This window comes from Medicago sativa, chromosome 4 (assembly GCF_051527215.1).
Source record: "Medicago sativa cultivar Bolivia chromosome 4, Bolivia_mono, whole genome shotgun sequence".
Taxonomy (NCBI): Eukaryota; Viridiplantae; Streptophyta; class Magnoliopsida; order Fabales; family Fabaceae; genus Medicago; species Medicago sativa.
The window spans coordinates 60,053,944-60,074,580 of record NC_140752.1 but is presented as its reverse complement, the minus strand read 5'-3'; positions in this window follow the sequence as shown (position 1 = coordinate 60,074,580).

Below are 20,637 nucleotides of genomic sequence, written 5' to 3'. Positions count from 1 at the left end.
CTTCTACTTCTTTTTTTTTCTTTTTTTTTATACACCATTTTTGTGTGTATTTTTTTCATGATAATGTTCATTGTTCTCTAGTACCCCCAGCCCCAAACTTAGTTGGTTGCAAATTCCAATAGCAACCCCAAACTTATTCTTTAGCAACATTCTACAATGCCTAGCTCAGAAAAACAATATGGGGAAAGTCCTAAAAGTCTCTAAGCTTGTAATGTAGTTTGTCACCGAACAAAAAGTTCTAATCCTACCGGCTCAAATTGGCTAAGAAAAGGATAAAAATTAACAATTAAAATCAGGGTAGGCTTCAAAAAGGCTCACAGGACCAAGCACTTTTGCCTCAGTGTGCTAATGACAAAGATCAATCGACAGTAGAGAAACAATGCAAGTTCTAGAAATGTAAAAGCATGGAACACTCTATATAAGTAAATTGGAAAAAATAAAATTTGGCCATGAATCTTACAGTGTTTAGATTTCTGGGAGTTGTGACTACCTGTAACACCCATACTAGACGTATCTAGAAAGTCTAGCATGTGTTTTTATTTAGTACTGGATACATTAAAAATTTACAACAATACAACCACGAATGAATATATATATACAACCAAATGCGTTCGTACACAATAATACAACTCAACTTTTCTAAAGTATAATAGATGCATCCTTGAATATCCACATTGTCCTGCAGCGGTACGAACGAACACTTGTCGCAACATCCATTCGACTACTAGCTTGCTAATCCAACCTGTTTATCTGAAACAAAAAAGGATTAGGATGAGACATAATGTCTCAGTGAGTTCCCCTAAATCCTAGGCTATAGGCAACCTCAGGGGAAACCTACGGTCACCACGTGTCTACGTTATGTAACACCCTATTTCTATTAAGCGGTAAAACGCGCGAATATATCAGAAATATTCTAGAAATAGATGCTACGTCTCCGAATAAACCACAAATCTTACATGCATAAAGATCATGTTACACAACATAGCAGCGGAACAACATATAATTCATAAACATCTCTGATCTCCAAACTAAATACAAATGTATCTCCAAATCTCAAATAACAGAATATCTCAACAACTCCGAAATACCAAGTCAAATAAACATCATGCAAAGACTATCCTAGATCAGAGCCCTAATCTAGACACTTGCATGAAAAGGAGAAACTCCACTCCTCGGCATCAACAAGCAACAACTAAGCATCCTGCACGCCGTCTACCCGTCCATACAGAAAGGTAGGCGGTCCACCACAGACCACTGAGGGTTAGCATTACATCATCATAATCCACGAAAAACATTTATCATGAACATTGAAAATGGAAGAATATATTCAAGAATAACAAACCATACATATATTCATAAGTAATCACAACACATGCATATTATCATTCCAAGTTCATCTCCACAAGTGTATCATACACGTATCACATATACATAACCCTCCCTCCTAGAATACTAGCATCACCTGATTATTATTATCCACCATCACTTACATTTCAAGCTATCACATTATTATCATAGCATAGCATGCATATTCAACCTCTAATCAAGTCATCAACAAAAGCTCATCATTTATCAACATCAATCAATGATCTCATCACTTACCTCATTACTCAATTCAGCATGCTTAATTCAACAAGTACAATTCATCATTTCAAGTTACAAGCAATCAATCATCATCATCAAGGAAATCACCACATCTTATGTATATACATATACAATTCTCACCTCATCATTATCATCTAATCAATTATCATCAAATAGATTCACCAAGTGTATAAGTACAAACAAATAAGACATGCAATTAGAGCATAAATCAATTATTCACAACCATCCACAAAATCCACTAATGTACTTATACATCAATCCACACAATCACAACATTCACCAAATTTCACCAACACACAATTCACCAAGTCATATATTCAATTATGACCCAACTCATCAACTATTCAAATGCATGCAATGTTCTAGACTCTTCTCTAGATGCATGTGGTACCAAAACACCTCAAGGTCGTCACCTTCGATGCAACAAAAACATCGTAATCACCTCAATTGGATATAAAATCCGCCACCATCAGTCTTGGATATAAAATCCACCACCATCAGTCATGAATGCATGAACATATGACTCAACTACAATGCATATGTTCACACAAACAATAATCACCTCACCATCACCAATACTTGTATATATGCAATCATCAACAATTCATCACCAATTAACACATATACAATCACCAACAACATCAAAAATCACACAACACAAAGTTGTCACATAATTGCACCACCAATCATCTTCACATAACATATAATAACTCTCCATAAAGGATTCACAATCAATTGATTCTCAAAAGTCATCTTTAGTCAAGTTCGTCTCTCAAAATCACAACATTAAATTAATTGAACATTTGAGTCAAAACCAAGTAAACAAGCTCAATTGCCTATGCCTTGTATTCTTACAATTCACATATGTGTGCAGTAGAGGTTACATAAGCATTTCATCGGCCAAATGCGACGAATTCACGAAAAACTCAAAGTTCGTCTCATTTTATCACTTTTTCACCAAGTTTTCCATTTTCAAAGCAAAACAAGTTCAAACTTGATGGAACCAATCACAACCATTTTTAGAAATCATATAAACATTATACAACTCTAATCCCACTTCAATTTCCGGAGAAAACGGGTTTTTGGAAAAATCAACGTTTGGACCGTTTTTACAAAAGTTAGACGATTTTCACGAATTCAAGTCCAAACCAAATCAAATCATGTTCCAGTAGGATTAAAGGTGTAAACAGAGGTTAATTATGTCCAAAGAAACATTTTAGAAGTATCGGATTGGTCCCCAAGTGCTCGAAAACAAAAATCAAAAATTGCTGAACTGAGGCTAGGACGCGAAAGCGTCCTCTGCACGCTTAAGCGTCCCTGTTCCAGTAGCTCCTGGAACAGCACGCTTTTGGCACGCTTCTGGGACGCTGGTGGGATGCTTAAGCGTCCTAAGCACGCGAAAGCGTCCTACATCAGATTCCCAGAACTCAGTTACGGGTTCTAACCCATTTTCATCCCAAAATCCAATTTTCAATCCCCCAAATCACCAAAACAAGTTCCAGAAAGTGTTTATAGGTCAAAATAGGTTCAATACACTTAAACACATACAAGTTTTGGAATTAAATCACCAACATAACAAAATTCACCAAATTATCACCACTTTCTCAACTTTCAACAATAATACAAAATCTCCTCATCAATTCATCAATCTTCATACCCAAAGCACCAATCCAACAACAACATGTTCCAAATCAAGAACAACAACTAATGAACACAAATTCATGCATAATTCAACACTACAACATCAATTCTCATCAAACTTGCTCAAGAACACAAAGCACTAACAACTATGCATTTAACCATGTTAATTCACATACTAACATGCAATTATCATAGAAATCATGTTCTCAAACATAACAACAACAATTATGCACGAATTTTACAACAATTATATTCAATTCATCAATTTTACAAAAATGGGTAAAGAGAAAAGATATGAATTATGGTTGAAACCTAACCCTCTTACCTCTAACACCAAGATTCTTTAACCCAAGCCTCAATTGAGCTCCTAGATGATGAATCCCTTCTTCAAGCTCTAACCCTTGATCTTGTTGTTGCCTCTAGTCTCTATCTCTTCTCTTCCCAAATGAAATGAATAATGTTTGTAAAACCTAGTTTTACCAACAACTAGAGTTTATATACTAGCTCTACTCAATTGGGCTTATTTCTTAAACCTTAATGGGCCTAACCCATCTCTATTCTAACACTCAAAATGTCACTACTCACTTAATGGTAATTATAACACTAACGGTCACTTAATGGTAATTAAAATAATTACTACCCTCTCTCTAGTAACTTGGTAAAATAATAACTCTCACTAAACACTAAAAATAACTTTCTGCAAAATTACAAAATTGCCACTGCCCTCAAAATGACCAAAATGCCCCTAAGTCCAAAATGACTAAAATACCCTTCTAACACCGAATTCTACGATTCCCAACCAAAAATACACACAGAGGCAAATAATCACATAAGAGCACACATAACACACATAATTAAATAATAAAATAAAACTAGCGAAAATCGGGCTGTTACACGTTACAACCTGACGGTTGATTATACGTGTGAGGGAACTTGCATACTTAGACGGTCGTGCATACTAGGGCCGTCATAGTCTTATCTCACGTGTTATAGGCTTCACTTCCTATACGTGTCATGGCGGTCAAGGGGAATCTAAAGCCGCAATGCCAAGAATACGCTCTACGTATCAAGGCCTAAACATACTATAATCATGACACAATTCTAAACCGGACGGTTAGGGGAAACCTAAGACCGTCATCGGCATATCTTTCTCTATTTTCTCTAATGCATAATACGATGTTTCTAACAACGTATCTTATCTTGCTATCATACTAGTTTCTACGATCTACGTCTATGTTCTACTATTCTTGACGATCTACGTCAAGGCTCTACTAATTCTTGACGATCTACGTCAAGGCTCTATGACATGACATAATATATCTAATAAATATGCACAGTCAGATTCATTCATAAAGTTAGCGTTTAACAATCAAACATTATCTGAGTTCATTTTACGGAAAGCCCCGAGTGGAGTAACCCCGAGCGCATTCCCTATCTATCCGATGGAAACCTATCTAAGGTATAACCAATGGCACTCCTGCAGTGACGTGCGGGATCCTTACGGCTAACCCCGTTTCTCCTAATGGAAACCTCTTGAACCAACCTAGTGTGGACACAAGAGACACGACCACTACCTCTTACTTACTAAGTGACATGCGGGTTCCTTACGGCTAACCCCGTTTCACCTAATGGAAACCTCTTGAACCAACCTAGTGTGGTCACAAGAGACATGGCACCTTAACTTAAAAGTCTTGGTCTAAATATATGCATGAGTATTAAATCTATACTAGCTATCTCTTTTACCCCGGATGTCTATACGATCCGACTAGAGGTAAACTATGTGCTTGCTTAACCTTCTATGTGAAGTGATATCTAATCAATTCACGTCTTGCCATACTCGTATGACACTTAGCTCTTATGCGAAGATAATATTCTATATCACTTCGCGTCTTTTCAAACATACTACTCATGTCTAGCATTCTATTCTCTTCTAACTATTCTAGTTCTTGACAAGCTATGTCAAGGCTCTACTTTCATCCCATGCCTAGTTCTTTGCTACCCGAATAATTCGGCTAAAACTCTCTTGAGCCATCCTTGTAATACATGCTAAGATTGCCATGATTAATGATGCAAGGATCAATTGACGATGCGTGCAAAGTTTCATTAATTACTAGAGACCGAAAATGCCATAAACCCAAGTTTCAAGCCGTTTATAAATTCTATGATTTGATAAAGCCAAACTTGTTCCAGTATAAAAATAAGTGAAAACAGTGAAAGAACACTTCGAAACGATCGCTACGGACCCCCACACGACTGCCCCCAAGCACCCGAACGCAGAACAACGCGGAGGTTGTCCTGTCTGGGGCGCCTGGCGCCAGGAGTGGGGCGCCTAGCGCTGGCTCCCTGTGTGTGGGCGCCTAGCGCCCTTGTACAGGCGCAGCGCTGCGATTGTTGCGTTTTCGGTGTTTTCGGCTACGGGTTTTCGCCATTTTCGACCCAAAACTCGTCCAATTCGACCCTGTAATGCATCAAACTCATACAACAACATGTATAGCATCATTTAAACATAACTCATGGCAATTTTTAACATATAATCAACTAGAATTGGCTTGGGGTACTAAAGTTTCATAAAAAACTAAACTTAACATAAATCATTATCCTTCACAAGATTAAACAATCCCCAAAGGTGGGTAATCTATCTATGGAACTCACTTAGATAGGATTGCACTTGATTTCCAAAGCCTCCAAGTCCTAAGCTTCAAGAATGCCAAAACCCTTGCTCTTGGTTCAACACAAATCCATGGCTTTAGCTCATCAATCCCACTTCCTCCATCTTTCTCTTTGTTTCTTGATCATAAAGAACCACATCATGCACAAAATCATGCTTCTACTTCCATCATAACCAATACCCTAACCTCTTGAGGTTCTCTTGGACAAAATAAAGAGTAGTGGTAACAATCCAAACCAAGCTTCCATTCTTCACTATGATCTTGAAGAATCCTTGCTCAAGTATGTATAAAGATGGAATCAAATTCTTGGATGGCAAGGAGAAGAGAGGAGGGCGTGAAAGAGGAGAGAAGGAGGAGAACAATTTCTTGCCAAAACCTAGAGAGAGAATGAAGAGTGGAAAGTGAGATATTTTGAGCCAAAATCAAATAAATATCTCTTAAACGTGCAATTACTAAATTGCCCTTGCTCCAAGCGTGTTTAATACGACACTGATACTTAACTCGTATTAAGCTGACATCCCATAAAATATTTCCATCACACTTATTTTCCATGAACTTAATTCCTCTGGCACGATCGACTGGTAATATTCTGATACTGACAGGCGGGATATTACACTACCTATCTTTAACTGTCGTACACTTCGCCTTTGAATCACAAGTCACTCCTCCTTTTGAACTTTTGGAATACCACTTGAGCAAATATTTGTTACTAAACTGTAAAAAGTCAATAAACAAGGAAATTCATCAATAATAAACAAGTGCAAGAACAATTACATCACATGGGGATACAACTGAGTTAAACCAAAATGAAAATTAAAGACAAATTGTTTTACTCAACAATAAAAATAAAATACTGAAAACAAAAATATAATAAAAAGGATGGGTTGCCTCCCACCAAGCGCTTTCTTTTACGTCATTGAGCTTAACGCTTCAACACCCAAGTCAAGGTGGATATTTCCACTTTGATTCAACAAGCATTCTCTTTCGACTTTTATTTTTTTCTTGTTGTTCATTTCCAACTTCATCTTCACTATCCACTTCGTCAACCTTTCTGTTGGTATTCTCAAGATTCACCGGCTTGAGCACTTTTCTGGTTCTCAATTCAATGCCTTTGCCATTTTTATTCTTTGAATATTCAACATTCTCCTTATTTTTACTGAAATGGGGATAAGGCAACTTCACATAGTATGGAATCACTTGAGGCTTATCATCATCCTTGAGGAGCTGACTTTTAGACTTTCTCAAAATGGAGCTTGCATCTATGAGTTTCTCTATTTTATCTCCCTCCTTCTTGGATTCACACTCAACTTTCTTTTTCTTACTCTTATCCACTCCCATAAGGATAGCTGCTACTCTCCCATCGCTCATTCCAATCATATTGCATGCATCATTCTTTTGATTGTTGGAAGTATTGCCACCAAAACCTCCCCTTGATTGTGTTGCCATTAGCTTTGACAACTGCCGAATTTGAGTTTCAAGGTTCTTAAAGTAAGCTTAATTGTCCCTTTGCACACTTTCTTGATATGACTTTATCTCTTGGAAGTTGGTTTGGGTTAATTTGATGAAACTAGTCAAGGCTTCTTCAAGTGCGGTTGGTTTTGTTTGTGGTTGTTGTTGGGATGGGTAGGTAATTGGGTTTAAGGTGTTGTTGTTTGAATATTTGAGGTCAGGATTTTGTGTCCACCCCATATTATATGTGTTTGAGTAAGGGTTCTCTTCTTGATAAATTCTCATATCGATGGCTTCCTCACTCACTCCCTCGGGTACACACTCACCATTAGCATGTCCTTCACCACAAAATTCGCACCTCAAAACTTGCGCTTGTTGAGTCTGTTGAACTTGTCTTATACTTATGTCTTGTACCTGTTTGGGAAGTGCTTCTATTTGTTTACTCATCAAGGCCTGATTAGCTAAGATAATACAATTCTCATTCACTCCAAGCACTCCTATCTCACTTTGCTCAATCTCAACACAACACTCATTCTGAGCCATGATCTCAATTAGGGTTTGAACCTCAAGGTCTGTTTTCTCTCTTATACTATCCCCAGCTGAGGCATCAAGGAGCATCCTAGTTTGAACATTCATCCCGTGTGTAAATATTTGCATCTGATCCAGTATATCAAAACCATGTGGTGGACACCTCTTTAATAACAGTCTAAACCTCTCCCAAGCATCATAGAGAGATTCTCTATCACCTTGTTTGAACCCACTAATTTCTGCTCTCTTCTTCAACAACTTTGATAATGGGAAGAACCGCTTCAAAAACTTCTCTTCTAACTCATCCCATTTTTGAATTGTACCATTAGGCAGAGCATGCAACCAATCTTTTGCTCTTCCAGTTAATGTTAAAGCGAACAATTGCAACTTCTTTTGATCTTCAGTCACTCCATCTGGGCAGCAGAACAAACAAGATTCATAAAATATACTCAAGTGTTCATATGGGTCTTGAAGTGATCCTCCATCATATATTAGAAATTGCAAATCTCAATATATTCAAGCCAAATCAAACTAAAATACAATAATTCAAACTAAAAATTAAAAAAAAAAATGAAAAAACAAAGTAAAGGTTATAAAATTATATTTGAGTGCAATAACACAAATAATTGGTTCTAACTTTAAAATCGTGCCTCTAAATGGGGGGAGTAGGGGTTCTATTTATACTAAATTTTAACCCATGAACATGCGAATTGAATGTCACCGACACGTCTAAAAAGGTAAAGATTAACAATTTATGTTTTCACATTGGTCAACGGTTTTTGGTGAGTAAGCATTAACTCAGCATTCATTGTATTTCTTTTCATGTTCACCAATTTACAAATCCATTTGATCCTTCTAGAAATCATCATTTCTAGTAATAATTTGATTCTTAAAATGTTTATAAACCATAAACTTTTTTCTTTTAATGTGAAATCCCTTCATGTTGTTTCTTAAGAATTTCAGATTTTGCTACTTTAAAATATTATAAATTGATATGGTGTAAATTTAAATAATATTGGAGGTTGCACTAACAACTGTCATGTTAACGGTCTTATTATACTACATGTTTTGGACGAATAGTATTGTATTGTTGATTGTACGAACGCGTATTGTTGTATATAATTATTCATTCGAAGACTTAATGTTGTAAATTTTAATGTATCCAGTACTAAAGATGATGCACATGCTAAACTTTCTAGATACGTTTAGTGTGGGCTTTACACTATTAATGAAAAATAGGTAATTCACAATCATCAACGGTGATGTGAAAAGAAATTAAATCCCTGCGAAGTGAGTTCAACGTCTGAGTTTAATATGAAAAAAATAAATGGAATAAGTATACCATGGATATTAATCATATCTATGGCTTACTGAAACATTAAAATTTATAAACATGCAGGTTATAGACGTATAATTGCAGAAATTAACACCAAAAGGCAAATATTTCTATATAATCACAGTAGTCCGAATACAATGTGAAATATGAGACATTAAAAGAGACGAACAGTGGACTTCACATTCATTAAAGAGAAGCACGTGGATAAAAACCAAGAAACAACTAAAACCAAGAAGATCAAGTTTGATAAAACTGAGATAGGGTAATAAAGAGAAATGATATAGGATTAAAACCCATAAGAAGAATCTCAAAAGATAAAATGTATATGGGAGGTATAAACACAACATAAGAAAATGTATCATATGACCAAGTCAAACTTTTTGACAATTCTCTCTGGTGGGATGATTTGAACCATGTCCGTTGAGGTTACAGAGTCAAGCTCTTTTATCAGAGAGCTCACACCTCTTTGGCATCAAAGCTTAGCATTCACCAATCTCATCTAAGAATTGTATAACCAAACCACAAGAATACTCCCAAAATTAAATAATTTTTTAAAAAAAATCACTTAGATCAACAAAATTAGCACCAAAAAATTGAAGACAAATAAAAACTCAATATATTCAAGCCAAATCTTGAATCATGTCGGCGAATTATGTAACTACGGGACAACCCAAATCCCTAATCTTGGGTTATGATAGCCCCTAATCTTGAATCATGTCGGCGAATTATGTAACTAAGGGACAACCCATTATTTAGAATAAATAAATTGAGATATGCAATTTCTAATATTTTTTTCCATCAAAAAAAATATATATTAGAAATTGCAAATCTCAATATATATTCAAGCCAAATCAATCAAATACAATAATTCAAACTAAAAATTAAAAAAAAAATGAAAAAACAAAGACAAGGTTATAAAATTATATTTGAGTGCAATAACACAAATAATTGGTTCTAACTTTAAAATCGTGCCTCTAAATGGGGGAGTAGGGGTTCTATTTATACTAAATTTTAACCCATGAACATGCGAATTGAATGTCACCGACACGTCTAAAAAGGTAAAGATTAACAATTTATGTTTTCACATTGGTCAACGGTTTTTGGTGAGTAAGCATTAACACAGCATTCATTGTATTTCTTTTCATGTTCACCAATTTACAAATCCATTTGATCCTTCTAGAAATCATCATTTCTAGTAATAATTTGATTCTTAAAATGTTTATAAACCATAAACTTTTTTCTTTTAATGTGAAATCCCTTCATGGTTGTTTCTTAAGAATTTCAGATTTTGCTACTTTAAAATATTATAAATTGATATGGTGTAAATTTAAATAATATTGGAGGTTGCACTAAAAACTGTCATGTTAACGGTCTTATTATATTACATGTTTTGGACGAATAGTATTGTATTGTTGATTGTACGAACGCGTATTGTTGTATATAATTATTCATTCGAAGACTTAATGTTGTAAATTTTAATGTATCCAGTACTAAAGATGATGCACATGCTAAACTTTCTAGATACGTTTAGTGTGGGCTTTACACTATTAATGAAAAATAGGTAATTCACAATCATCAACCGTGATGTGAAAAGAAATTAAATCCCTGCGAAGTGAGTTCAACGTCTGAGTTTAATATGAAAAAAATAAATGGAATAAGTATACCATGGATATTAATCATATCTATGGCTTACTGAAACATTAAAATTTATAAACATGCAGGTTATAGACGTATAATTGCAGAAATTAACACCAAAAGGCAAATATTTCTATATAATCACAGTAGTCCGAATACAATGTGAAATATGAGACATTGAAAGAGACGAACAGTGGACTTCACATTCATTAAAGAGAAGCACGTGGATAAAAACCAAGAAACAACTAAAATCAAGAAGATCAAGTTTGATAAAACTGAGATAGGGTAATAAAGAGAAATGATATAGGATTAAAACCCATAAGAAGAATCTCAAAAGATAAAATGTATATGGGAGGTATAAACACAACATAAGAAAATGTATCATATGACCAAGTCAAACTTTTTGACAATTCTCTCTGGTGGGATGATTTGAACCATGTCCGTTGAGGTTACAGAGTCAAGCTCTTTTATCAGAGAGCTCACACCTCTTTGGCATCAAAGCTTAGCATTCACCAATCTCATCTAAGAATTGTATAACCAAACCACAAGAATACTCCCAAAATTAAATAATTTTTTAAAAAAAAATCACTTAGATCAACAAAATTAGCACCAAAAAATTGAAGACAAATAAAAACTCAATATATTCAAGCCAAATCTTGAATCATGTCGGCGAATTATGTAACTACGGGACAACCCAAATCCCTAATCTTGGGTTATGATAGCCCCTAATCTTGAATCATGTCGGCGAATTATGTAACTAAGGGACAACCCATTATTTAGAATAAATAAATTGAGATATGCAATTTCTAATATTTTTTTCCATCAAAAAAAATATATATTAGAAATTGCAAATCTCAATATATATTCAAGCCAAATCAATCAAATACAATAATTCAAACTAAAAATTAAAAAAAATGAAAAAACAAAGACAAGGTTATAAAATTATATTTGAGTGCAATAACACAAATAATTGGTTCTAACTTTAAAATCGTGCCTCTAAATGGGGGAGTAGGGGTTCTATTTATACTAAATTTTAACCCATGAACATGCGAATTGAATGTCACCGACACGTCTAAAAAGGTAAAGATTAACAATTTATGTTTTCACATTGGTCAACGGTTTTTGGTGAGTAAGCATTAACTCAGCATTCATTGTATTTCTTTTCATGTTCACCAATTTACAAATCCATTTGATCCTTCTAGAAATCATCATTTCTAGTAATAATTTGATTCTTAAAATGTTTATAAACCATAAACTTTTTTCTTTTAATGTGAAATCCCTTCATGGTTGTTTCTTAAGAATTTCAGATTTTGCTACTTTAAAATATTATAAATTGATATGCTGTAAATTTAAATAATATTGGAGGTTGCACTAACAACTGTCATGTTAACGGTCTTATTATATTACATGTTTTGGACGAATAGTATTGTATTGTTGATTGTACGAACGCGTATTGTTGTATATAATTATTCATTCGAAGACTTAATGTTGTAAATTTTAATGTATCCAGTACTAAAGATGATGCACATGCTAAACTTTCTAGATACGTTTAGTGTGGGCTTTACACTATTAATGAAAAATAGGTAATTCACAATCATCAACCGTGATGTGAAAAGAAATTAAATCCCTGCGAAGTGAGTTCAACGTCTGAGTTTAATATGAAAAAAATAAATGGAATAAGTATACCATGGATATTAATCATATCTATGGCTTACTGAAACATTAAAATTTATAAACATGCAGGTTATAGACGTATAATTGCAGAAATTAACACCAAAAGGCAAATATTTCTATATAATCACAGTAGTCCGAATACAATGTGAAATATGAGACATTGAAAGAGACGAACAGTGGACTTCACATTCATTAAAGAGAAGCACGTGGATAAAAACCAAGAAACAACTAAAATCAAGAAGATCAAGTTTGATAAAACTGAGATAGGGTAATAAAGAGAAATGATATAGGATTAAAACCCATAAGAAGAATCTCAAAAGATAAAATGTATATGGGAGGTATAAACACAACATAAGAAAATGTATCATATGACCAAGTCAAAATTTTTGACAATTCTCTCTGGTGGGATGATTTGAACCATGTCCGTTGAGGTTACAGAGTCAAGCTCTTTTATCAGAGAGCTCACACCTCTTTGGCATCAAAGCTTAGCATTCACCAATCTCATCTAAGAATTGTATAACCAAACCACAAGAATACTCCCAAAATAAAATAATTTTTTAAAAAAAAATCACTTAGATCAACAAAATTAGCACCAAAAAATTGAAGACAAATAAAAACTCAATATATTCAAGCCAAATCTTGAATCATGTCGGCGAATTATGTAACTACGGGACAACCCAAATCCCTAATCTTGGGTTATGATAGCCCCTAATCTTGAATCATGTCGGCGAATTATGTAACTAAGGGACAACCCATTATTTAGAATAAATAAATTGAGATATGCAATTTCTAATATTTTTTTCCATCAAAAAAAATATATATTAGAAATTGCAAATCTCAATATATATTCAAGCCAAATCAATCAAATACAATAATTCAAACTAAAAATTAAAAAAAAATGAAAAAACAAAGACAAGGTTATAAAATTATATTTGAGTGCAATAACACAAATAATTGGTTCTAACTTTAAAATCGTGCCTCTAAATGGGGGAGTAGGGGTTCTATTTATACTAAATTTTAACCCATGAACATGCGAATTGAATGTCACCGACACGTCTAAAAAGGTAAAGATTAACAATTTATGTTTTCACATTGGTTGTTTTATCTTGGTTTTCGGGTGTCAAACATTGATTACGTTTGAACCTTTTAAACCGGTGATATCTTATTTTTTCTTGGGAAGGGAAAAAGTAAGCAAAACCCTTGAGAATCGAGGTCCGGGAGTTGTTTTCGCTACGGGAAGGTGTTAGGCACCCATAACGACTATAGTAACCTATAGGAACCGTCTTTAATTTCTATGCGCGCGCTTTATTTTTAAATGCTATTTTGAAATGCTTATTAAACCTAAGGATGTTCTAAGTGAAGAATTGGAGGGAGAAGAATGTTTTTGGATTTTTATTTTAGTTGAATTGAAGGAATTTTGTTCCTTGCCTACGTACCCGATTAAGGGATCAAATCCACCGTAGTTCTCTCTCAAAAAATGTTTTTGTTTTTGTTGGTTGATTTTAAGTTTGAAAATGGATTTTGGAAGAATAGAAAGAGGCCTCAAGGGCATGAGATTAGGAAATAGTGAGGTTGAATTAGTGAATTGCAAAAGAGGTCAAAGTTTGATTATTTTCATTGAAATTTGATTAAGAAAATGGAAAAGAAAATACAATGGGATATTGGATCCCAAGGTTTATTTGGAAAAGGTTTGAGTGAAGTTGTTCACATTTGTTTGGAAAATTGGTTTTTTCTAAGTATGAATCCTAGGCATTCATCTAAACATACAATCCTAAACATACATCTAAACATGCATATTCTAGCTATATAGCGATGTGTGTGCATGTGTCGGTGCTTGTGTCGGTGTACATCATTAGAGTCCATTGTCCTTATTACATCATTGGCCTAGATACATTCTATGGCCTCTTTGCCAAGAAATTAAAATTGCATGAAGGTAAAATATTACAAAACCTCTAAGTATTTGCATTTTAGACTTGGCATGAAATTGAAACTTAAAATGCAAGAAATTAGATGAAGAAGAAGATGAAGTGGGAATGCTTATGATGAATTTGAAACATGAAATGGAAAGGTTAGTAGCATAGAGCAATATCAAAGGAAATAAAGCAAGAGAAGTACTAGGACATAAAGGATAGAAAATAAAGGCAAAAGAATGCAAATATAGCTAAAATTTATTCATAAAATGCAAGAACCAAGTGACCTATAATCCTCACATTCCAATTACATTTTAAAAGGTTTATGATAAAGTCTTGGAATGGAAATTAAGGCTACATGATTTGTTTGACATTTTAAAACAAATTTGAAGCATATTTACATCATTTAACTACACAATTAACTTGTAAGCTAAGTAACCTATCAAGACTCATATTCATGCATTAATACCAACACAAACAGTAGCTAAAACTCCCTCAAAATCATAGGACATGTATCACACACAACTATCAAGAATTTGAAATGGAATTGGACAAAATTTTCATGAATCTTCAAACAATCAAGGAAATAAAGCAAGAAAAATGCAATAATATTTTTCATCAAGATTTTCAGTAAACAAAATGCATAAAAACATCACAAAAATTAACAAAAACATGTGTAAAAAATTGCAGAATTTTTCAAGTAATTTTTATCATGAACAGAGGTGTAAAAGAAACAAAACAGTGTTAGAAAATAGCAAAAATAAGAAGAAAAAACGAAATCTGCAGAAACACAAGCCCAGGCCCAAAGTCTTGATGGATATGGACTATCCAAACGCATCAGGAGCGTTGGATTGATCCAGATCCATCAAAACCCTAGATCTGAGGGTCCAGGACAAGCAGTGCATGACAAGCTCAGATAGACACGCAGCAAAAACGGATCAGGACCATACATCTAATCCGGATACAAGATCAACGGTTGACATGGGGTCTAGAAATGAACCAAACCGGTTTCTATGAACCAGACCGGTTCACCTTCTTATAAAAGCAAGCACAACCGGTTTAGTTCATTTCTAAACCCTATCTCTTCCCTTCTTCTCTTCGTTCTCTCATTCTCTCATCCTAACCCTAACGGCGCCGTTCATCTTCTTCCTATCACTCATGGATCCTCACACGTATAATGAACAAAACCACACACTTACATAGCCTGGCCAAAACGCTTACGAATCTTGGTACTTTTTCGAAGAGGATCCATTCGAAATGCTTCGATGTTGTTGCTTTCTGAAGGAAATCGTTTGAAACGTTTCGATCTAAGCATCTTTCCAAGGAATCAGTATGAAACGTTTCGATTCTTGCTCTTTTTTGACGAAAATCACTTGAAATGGTTCGATCTGGATACTTTTCGTTTTGAAATGCTTTGATTTGGAAACTTTTGAGGAAAACCACTCGAAACGTTTTAAACTTGGTGTCTTCTTGAAGAACACCGTTTAAAACGTTTCGATCCAGACTTTTCGAAAGAAATTTGTTTGAATCTCTTTAAACTTGATGTTTTTGTGGAAAATTGAATTGAAACGTTTCACACCATACTGATTCGAACAGATTCTATCCTAATTCTTCGCAAGTTCGAAGCGTTTTGGATTTTGAGGCTCTCTTGGAACTGAAACCCTAATTTGATTCGTAAATGATGAAATTACTTTCTGAATTGAAAAGTGAACGGTGAATCTTCCTGATTTTGTGTTTTTAGGGTTTCAATGTTCAATTTGTTCGAATTTTTCAAGTTTTCAAATGAATTCACCGTTCATTTTTCAACACGAAGTTTCGATGATGATTATGAGAAAGTTTCTTTGTGTTTTTACCTGAATTACTTGGAGATTTGAACAATTGGATCCTTGCGAGCTTTTGATCCCTCTGGTAAGCTTTGAAACCGAAAATAAATCGGTATTTAAACTTCTTCTTCTTCGAACCGGTTTGATTCTTCTTCAATCTCTCTTCTTTTCTTCCTCCAATTTTCTTGTGATCGTCCTTTGGACTTGAATTGCGAGAAAGCGAAGGAAAACCGTTCAGTGATGATGATTTTCGTAGAAAATCTCTGAGAACGAACCAAACTCAAAAGAACTTCGTTGAATTTTTCGCCTCCGTTTTGATTTTCCAGAAGTTCATGTTGATTCTGTATATTTGATGATGAATGTGGTGGAACTGGTATGAGATTGAGAATTTGTGCGGTGGTTTTGATTCTGTTACGGTGGTTCAAAGGCTGAAAAAGTTTGTTAGAGTTTTTGTTAGGGCGGCGCGTGGGCGCGTGGAAATGAATGGTGTCAGTTTTTTTGGTGAGTTGGCAATGAATCCCTGGCTCTGTGATGATGATGTGTTGTATTTATAGCTGACATGTGTACTTGGGAGCCAGTGGCAAGCTGCCACGTGTTTCTTGACTTGTTTGGACTGAAACCTGGACTTTTGGGCCTGAGGGACTAATCTGCAATTGAGAAAACTAGAGGACAAAACTGAAAAATGGAAAAAGGACTTAATTGCAATAAAAAAGGACTTAAAAAGAAAATTGAAATAAGAAGGACCATTATGCAGAAAATGTGGAATTAAAGTCCTAAAAAGAAAATTACGAGGGACTTGAATGAAATTTTGGACATTTTGGACTTAGAGAAAAAAACTAAAAAATAAAATTGTAATAAAAAAATGGTAACTTGACTAAACGTAAAGTGAAACGTCTAAAATTTGACAAAACGGACTAAAACGAACCAATGGCCTAAATGAGGTACTTTAAAGTACCTCTCTGCCGAAATTTCGTGTGAAATGACCAAAATGCCCCTGGGGCTAAAATGACTGAAAACGACTCAGATGCAAACTTAAAATGGATTTTCAACAGGGAAATGACACAAAGGCTTATACAAGCAAGATTAAAAGACTCAGAGACAAATTTCAGGGTTTAAACAGTGACCTGACACTTGAAATGACCAAAATGCCCCCTATGGGCAAAACTGACTCAAAATGGCTTCAAATGCAATTTTAAAAATGGATTTTGACATAGAATGATACAGAGACTTATTCACACTACTTGAAAGGACTTCAAACAAAATTTTGAAAGACTGAGAGACACTTGACATAGGAAATGACTAAAATACCCTTACATGTGAATTTTGCAAATGAAATTGAAATGAAGTGCAGAGAAGGATGCAATTGGTCAGAGATAGTTCAAATAGCTTGTAATGCAAGAAAAGAAGAATTGATTAGTATTTTTAGGTCCAAAATTAGGGTATAACAGCTGCCCCTATTTAAGTTTCTTTGTCCGGAGAATCAAGAGACGAAGTCTTAGAGTTGACGGGACGAAGATACTTAAATATTAACATTTGCACTGTTTTGGACGTAAAAATACGCTTTCAGATTTTCAAAATTTTGAATGCTATGCAATATTTGATTATGAATGCAAGACAAACAACTGGAGTCCATGGAACCTATCATGTCACTGGGGATTCAGGTGGCCACTGACAGGGTAGACAAACCAGGGATAGAAAATAAGGTACAAGCTGCTCTTTGGGTCGAACTAGTCACTTGACCAAGGAATACAAAACAAGAGATAGGTGCAAGCTGTTCTTGGGGTTGAACTTGGCACTTGACCGGAAACATAAACACATAGGCAGATACGAGTTGTTCTTTGGATCGAACTTGACACTTGGTTGAAAATACAAACAGATAGACAGACACAAACTGTTCTTTTTGGTTTGAACTGGCTGTTTGGCCGGAGACATAGACAAGAGGGTTGATACAAGCTGTTTCTTTGGATCGAACTTGCTCGTTGGGTTATCACCACATCATGTGGGGGAGTGCAGACTGTTCTTTTAGAACGAACTTGTCGTTTGACTGATAACAAAGCATAAGCTGGGTACAAACTGTTCTTCAGATTGAACTTGCCGTCTGACTGGTAACAAAGCATAAGCTGGGTACAAACTGTTCTATCGAACTTGCCGTTTGACCGGTACCAAAGCATATGCTGGGTACAAACTGTTCTATCGAACTTGCCGTTTGTCCGGAAGCATAGGTATACAAGTAGGTACAAGTGGTTCTTTTTTGGATCGAACCTGGCACTTGACCAGTAAAAAGATACAAATTGAAAGTCTGGCTTAACAAGATACCAATTGAGGGTAAATTGTCATTGACTTGATCTGAGAATAGACATGACCATTTTTGTTGGCCCAAGGGTAAATTGACATTGATTTGGATTGAATTGAAAGTTGAATTTGACATTTGACATTGGCTTGGAAATTGAAATTGACATTGACATTGACATTGACATTGACATTGGCTTGGAAATTGAAATTGACATTGACATTGACATTGGCATTGGATATTGACATTTGACATTGACATTTGACATTGACATTTGACATTGATATTGGAATTTGACATTGGAATTGGATTGAAATTGGAATTTGACATTGGAATTGGATTGAAATTGGAATTTGACATTGGAAATTAACATTGGAGATTGACATTGAAATTGGAATTGGAATTGGAGATTGACATTGACAGTGACATTGGAGATTGTCATTGAAATTGGAATTGGAATTGGGGATTGGAAATTTGGCATTGTCATTGGATATTGACATTGGAATTGGAAATGAGATTGCTTCGAATTTGACAGTTGAAATTGAAGTTGAGATTGGAAATTGCTTCGAATTTGACAGTTTGACATTTGAAATTGGAAATTTCTTCGAATTTGACAGTTTGACATTGAATTGAATTTGGAATTGGAATTGAAATTGGAGATTGGAAATTGCTTCGAATTCGACAGTTGACATGATTGGAATTGAAGTTGGAGAGTTGAAACTTGCATTGAATTTGGCAGTTGAAAGTTGGATATGCAATATGTATGTATGGTATAGCAAGATTATTGGATGTATGAGCACATAAAATGCATGATTATGCATGTATGAATGCTTGGAATGCATGATTGGTTGGCAGTTTGACAGAGAAGTTTCTCAAAGGCAGACGAGACATCGGAAGATTGGGCACATAGTGGCTCGTGCTGCAACATATTCACAGGGGAAAACCTCTTTTGGAGAGACCGTCGTTGGGAGACGTATCAAAACCATGGCTGAGGGCAATAAAACTTGTAAAGGAGGGACCCTTGGAAAGTCCTTGAATACAGGTCGCCGTTGCTAGGCGTGTCAGTGCTGGGTAAACATTGGATGTTCGCATCTGTGGTCGATGCTTTTCAATTTTTCATTCTTTCATTTTTCATTTTCAAACCCCATTTTTGCCTGAACCGCCCTTTCGGGTTTTCGATTCACCGGGGAATAAAATTCTTTTCATTGCCCCATTTTTGCCTGAATTGCCTTCATAGGTTGTCAATCAGCGGGGTGCTCATTTTTGCCTAAGCCGCCCTTTCGGGTTTTCAACTTAGCGAGCTTTTTATTTTCATTTTTCCATTTTTTCATTTTCATTCTGTTTTTTCATTCTTGCCATTGACCACAGATCATCCTGGGAGTAACCTGCTTGTAATATGTATTGAAATAGACATTGACATTCATTCATTCATGCATGTTTCATTGAAATGTACCCTATTGCTCAGGTTTGCTTTCAAAATAGACATAAAAACGATTGTTTAGTTTTCAAAAGATGTTTGTTTCAGACATTGTCATTATCAAATAGAAAGGAAGTGTTTTGTATATAGCATTGAAAGTAGAAAGAAAAATAGAATTTCAAACAATAGCACAGGCTCAAATTGATGTAGGAGAGTGAGAGTCAGCCAAAGGCATGACTTCACGGATTTACAAAGCCTGGAAAATGGTAATTTTATTGGTTGGTGATACATTGAACACGATGACCGCTACATTTCATAGAAATTTTGAATTCACAAGTACAGAAGCCTCCGATGAAGACGATCATTGACAGTTGCAGATGTCCCAAGGGGTGATGGTGATTTGCCAGATATAGTTACTTGTCTTTTATCAACCTCATTTTTGCATGAACCGCCCTTTCGGGTTTTCGGCTCATCGAGGCGCTCATTCTTGCCTGAGTTGCGTACAATCTCAGCGAGCTCTTTCATATTCATTTTTTTTGTCCCTCACTTTTGCCTGGATCGCCCTTTCGGGTTTTCGATCCACCGGGAAGCGCATTTTTGCCTAGGCCGCCCTTTCGGGTTTTCGACCTACCACGCTGTTCTTTTCTTTTTAGACAAAGT